General features: G+C 39.3%; 1 long non-coding RNA gene across 1 annotated transcript in view; it reads right to left on the bottom strand.

Annotated features, from left to right (window-relative positions):
* The window catches only part of LOC122790053, a 526,580-nt gene extending 520,827 nt beyond the window's left edge, over positions 1 to 5,753 (bottom strand). Inside the window, exon 1 of the long non-coding RNA XR_006362911.1 lies at positions 5,590 to 5,753. This is a non-coding gene — a long non-coding RNA (uncharacterized LOC122790053). The remainder of the gene's footprint in view (positions 1 to 5,589) is intronic.
* Positions 5,754 to 6,000: the final 247 nt, after the last annotated feature.

A 6,000-nucleotide genomic window follows, 5' to 3' on the forward strand; every position in this document is an offset into this window, starting at 1 on the left:
AAGATTGAGCTCTCTGAATGTGTGTCCCAGGTAGGCATGTCCCTAGCCCTGAATAGCATACTACCCTCACCTAGAATGATGCCATAATATAATACAATATATACAATATACAAAAAAATGACTGATTTCAATAATTGGCTTAGTCTTTGGTGTCATTCTAGGGGGATCTGGTTTCTGTCAGCCCAGGAAGCCACGTCTGACAAACCTCGCTGCTTTGTCAGAGACAGTTTGTACCTGGCACCACTAGGTTTTTGCCTGATGGCAAAGGCTCTTGCCTCCCCCATAGTACCTTTTTAGGCAAGCTCTCAAAAACAAAACCTACCGATGTGAAATTTGCCAATCCTTTCAAAATAAGAGCCATGCTGCTAAACACTAGAAGCTTAAACCAAAAACAGGATAACCTGGTAGCACTTCTATCAGTGAAAGATGTAGATGTCTGTGCAGTCATATAAACCTGGTTGTAGACCTCAGAGAGTACCTAAGCCTTGAAATGCTACAATGCCTTCCAAACATACAGACAGCAGAATAAACTTGTGAGAACCAAAGGAGGAGGTGAACCTATCTATGTAAGAGATAAAGTCACCTCCTGTCTTGTTAGACTAGACAACTCCATGGAGTTACTCCAAGTTCAGGTTACTGTGGATAAGACCTGCATTCAAGACATAGCCAGTTATAGATCCTCCTCCATGGGTTATGATGTGCATGAAGCCTACTTGACTAAACAATATTCCTGAACACTCTGGTTATGGGGGATTTCAATTATCACACCATCAACTGGGAAATCTATGCTAGCCCTAACTCACTAGAGTAAAAGTTCCTTGACTTTGTTAACTCAAATTCCCTGGAACAAATTGTTCATACAAAGACAAGAGGAACAGACAACATACTATACTATATCTGGTCCTCACTAATATATCAAACAGATGCACTGCTGCAACTGTCGTACCCTCAATTATTTAAATATGACCACAAATCAGTTACCTTGAGAGTTCTGGCACTACTGCCAGCTCAAAAAGGACAAAGTCAGACTGAAAAACTTCACCAAGACAAATTATAGCACCCTAGGTGAAGGTATAAATGCATTCCAAGCCCCACCCCCAGCTGGAAGTGGTTACTACTCCAAAGCTTACGCTAAAGCCATATAAAATCACTTGTATAAGTGTATAAACACAGATGTACCAGAAAAAATTAAAGCCAAGGCTCCAAGTAAAAACAAGCCACTTTGCAATAAATGCAAGCAAGTAGTTGCTGTCCGAGAAAACAAAGGTGAGGCTCTAACAATGAAAATGCACCCTTCTCAGCCTCAACAGGCAAATAAGACAGTATGTCAAATCCTCTAAAGGGCTGCTTTGAGAACAACGTACGTAGCAAGCATAGCCAAGTATAACCATAAGGCCTTTTACAGCTACGTATGTAGCCTAAAAGGTAGGACCCAAGCATGTGCAGAACTAATGACTAATGGTACCACACACACTGACCCCACAGAAATAGCAAACCTGTTAGCGGATAGGTTTGGTAAAAATCTCACTCCCTTATCCCCTCCAAACTTATCACAAACCTTCCCCCAAACATCTCCCACCCTACATATCTGAAGAGCTGGTCATTAAAGCCTTGTCCAAGGCAAAAAACACAGCCACTATGGAACCAGGTAGCATCCCAGGCTGTCTTCTAAACAGGCTAAAACATGAACTAGCATGACCACAGGCTTTGTTCCTCTGGAATGGAGAACAGCAACAGTTACGCCCTTTGACAGAGGTGGGCTAGCAACAGACCCAGGAATTACAGATTCATAACCCTGTCCAGCTTCATCTGTAAGGCCACAGAACATATCATTATTGACCTCATAAAGGCACAGGTGATCTCCAAACCCTGGATCCAAGCTAATCTGGCTTTGTCAAGGGAAGATCCTGCCTGTTAAATCTGGCAGATTTCTTTGAAAATGTGACCAGGGCCATTGATGAAGGCAAATATTTGACACAATCCCACTTTCGAGCATTGCCGATAAACCTAGCAAACTGAATGTAAACCCCTTTGTTGTAAGATGGGTTGCTAACTAGATCAAAAATTGGACGCTATCAAAGTGGATCACTCCACATCAACCAGCAGACTTCTCACCAGTGGGGTGCCACAGGGGTCAGTGCTGGACCCCTTACTGTTTGGTATTTACTCCTCAGAAGTTCAAGCCAAAACTAAGGAGTTGTGGCTGACCAAGTTTGCGGAGGACTGCAAACTGGGTGCAATTAATGAATCCCCAAATGATGTCAGTATACTCCAGGAGGGTCTTACGCAGACAAATGCCTGGTGCCTTAGTCACAGTCTCAAACTGAATGCAAAGAAATCCTTCATCATTTCCTCTGGCAAAAACAATGTCCCTTCACACTTTCAAATCAACAATATCCTAAGTACCACAAAGTGGTAAGGGATCTGGGATAACAAATTTACTGCAACCTTTACTTCGATCACCATGTATCTACTGCTATAAGGAAGGCTTTCTACATAGCACACTCGATTAGCAAAGGCATCACCTTGAGAGCAAAGGAGGTTATAATGCGGCTATACTTGGCACTAATCTGGCCCGTAATTGAGTATAACACTGTTTGCCAGTGTACCATACAATAGCACTTGCAGCAATTGGAGAGACCTCAAGAGGTTTCTAACAAAAGATCAAGGGACTCCAGCATGTGCCTTACATAGACTGACTAAAGTCCCTGTTACAATACTCTGTATCACATAGACTTCTTAGGGGAGACTTATGCCTGGCTTACAGAAAAATCTCAAATCCAAACCTAATGAATTTGTTGCATATCCGTAAATCAAATGGGACTAGAATTACCCATTCCAGGGACCTAAATATGCCTGCAACTTAAATAGGACATGCTGGAGGGACAGATTGGTCTCCCAGTGACTGCCATGGCTTTGGAATAGGCTACCTATTCATGTGAAACAGAGCACCTCTATGACACTGTTCATGAGGAACATGAACGAGCAGAATGGGCACTGCAAATTCTTGCCAGGGACAGTGCCTACAACTTTCCTGGACATGGGCAGTCATTACTAAATGCAATCCTGGGTATTGACTAGCATATATATGGTATTACATTGGGATTAAACAGCTGGGCTTGAAATTACCTCTGGGATGAAAGCCTAGTAAACTAGGATAATTTGATCCTGAAAGTATTTCCAGTCTTAAAGAACTTGATCTATGAATTCAACATGACATTAGGAACCTTTACCTCTAGTTCAAACAGAAACTTCGTATCAGTACCTCTAGTACATATTCTACGGTGTTCAAAGTCACACAAATACTCAGTGACACTTGTGCTTTATGTATAATTGACTCCCAGTGCTCTCTTATCACATTGGTTCTGAGAAAGCATGCTGTTCAGAACCTGTGTTACACATCCTATAATGTTCAGATCCATGTAAATACTTATTACCACTCACACTATATTTATTACAGATTCCTGAGGCATGCTCTTCAAATGAGTTCCGACTTTCAGAACATAAGCATTCATCCAGAGCTTTTGTTCCTCCAAGAACATATAGATCTAGTCACAAGCAGCACATGAATATGATTCAAATTTCCTTAGAGGATCACAAATCTTTTTACCTAAAACCAACAACATGCTTATCCACAATCTTGAATATTGCACTTTGTAACAGTCAAAATACATCTGTCCTACAAAAAAAAAAACACACAAGAAAAACAATTACATCTCACACTATAAACATTTGTAACGCTAGAATGGACCACTAATAACTATATACATCTACTACGGCACTCCACTAAAGACAAAACCATTTCTTTTGCTACTACAATATTTAAATGAATTCAAACTGTCTTCTGTCCATAAATGTTTCGCTCACACTGCAGGCATGGGTTTACCAGAAAAATAAAAGCTTCTACTTGAAATGTATAAAATACTCATCAGATGATCAGAATGATTTCAACAAGACTGCATTTCAATGTTTCCCTATGAGTTCAGACATTGCATTACACGTGTTCAGTTTTTAAATATTAATATTTTCTTTTCAATGCTTTTTCCATCCTGGGAAGACAAATGTATGTTCCATATGCACCACCTCATCCCACTGTCTTTAAAAACAGTTTTTGCCAGCCATGGAGTTCTGAATTTATGAGTGCACGGCCCTTTATCTCTATAATTAAGGTAGTTCATTACTGCTTTGTTGTCGCTTCGAGCTGCCCACCTCTGAAAGGGCAGTGATATGTTTCTTATGAAAGCATATATCACAAGACATTCTATAGGGTGAGTGGGTTGATAAACTTCATGAAGTTATGAAATAAGTGTATTAGGTTATACTTAATCAGAAGGCCATGTCAAATGCTCCACTTATAAAAGTAGTGAGAACAAACCATTCCAGTAAGTCCTACTTAAAGAGCTTACAAGAATTGCTCATAGTGTTACCAGAAGTTTAAAAAAAAAAGGGTTACCCCCACAAGGATCATTGCCACATCTTGATATCAGCGGTGCCTGTAAAGGACTGGAGATGTGCTTTACTGTTATTTTTGGCAGCAATCTTTTGATAGTTGTGATTGTTCTGGAAACTTTCATTACTATTTATCCACTCTATGAGGCTGCATGGCTTTTATGTGTATATAACTTGCTGTATTAAAGCTTCAGTAATTTCCTTTGCATTTTGTCATAGACAGCATTTTTTTAATCTGAACAAGAATCATGGAATATGCATCTGGAAATTGCTAAAGATATTGTTTGTTAATCTCCTTTTAGGTAGCAATGGTCTAATCATATGAATAATTCGCCTCCTTGTGATTTATGGATATTGTTTGTTAGGATTTTGCTGTATGATAGTACCTTGTTGTTCATGTAAAGTAATCAGATCTACACCAGTTATTCGACAGTAATTTCCATGGCATTAAAGTCACAGAAGGTGCTTTAGTGAACTCAAAGTACTGCTTCACCCAAGTCAAAAATGTGCATGTTACTATCTTTAGTTTTACACCAGTACAAGTAAACTATATCCAGAACACACAACTCAGGCTATAGGCTCTCGGTATCATATATGCTTCCAGAAAGCCAGTCTATAAATAAAACTATTATTTTTAAGCGTGATGGAAAGTCCCTACACCCCTTTGTTGAAGGCTAAACTCCCTTAATCTTTCCTACTATGCAAGATACAGGGGTATTTCTCTCAGTGGAGCAGCAACCCTCCTTATATCAGTCATAAAATGGCATCTCTCAAGCCTGTTTACAATCGGTTACTGAGATGGTAACATAAAACTCACAAAGACACTGCAACCATACTTCAAAAACAGTGTAGTCACACAACTGCACAATTCTAGAAGTACGGTATAAAATGTTATTATTTATTCAACCCTACCCAAAACATATCAGACTTTACCACAGATCTTAAAGGTTTGTTGACATCAAACTTTTACCCACAGATCTATAAGTTGATGATGACATTCTCAGCTACATGTAACAAAGTTGATATTTTCTTGTATGGAAATAATAGTCTCTACAGAGCGGCCTGTTTCAAAATCAAGGTTTATACCTCTTGCTTCACCTCCAAAATGTTATTAAAACACAAAATACAAATACTACTTACAGCGTAAAAGCCTATCACTCCCTTTTTTAGAATGGCACCCTTTCTTTTGTACATTTCCTGGATTTTGTAGAAATTTCTTTGGTTTCTTTTGTATATACACTCCATGCAGTCTGTAGCTGACAACAGTATCTTTCAAAATCTTTTGCTTCTATGGTGCCAATAACTCTGACACTCTTTCGCTTTTTGGGTTAGAATATAAGAGTTTATCTGTCTACTAAGACACATTTCAGTCTATGGATGTATGACTTCAGCTCAATGTGCAGCTTCTGCTGTGTGTTTCACTTTATCACAGACACACCCACTCCACTAACTAAACCCAGGTGTGTCACTGCTATAATCCACACACACAAGTCAGGTAGAGAATGCCATTTTTTTTTATTTTAGTGGGAGAGGTTGCATAAGCTCATTAAA

This window comes from Protopterus annectens, chromosome 15.part0 (genome assembly GCF_019279795.1).
Source record: "Protopterus annectens isolate FY-2018-M chromosome 15.part0, PAN1.0, whole genome shotgun sequence".
NCBI classification, from domain to species: Eukaryota; Metazoa; Chordata; order Ceratodontiformes; family Protopteridae; genus Protopterus; species Protopterus annectens.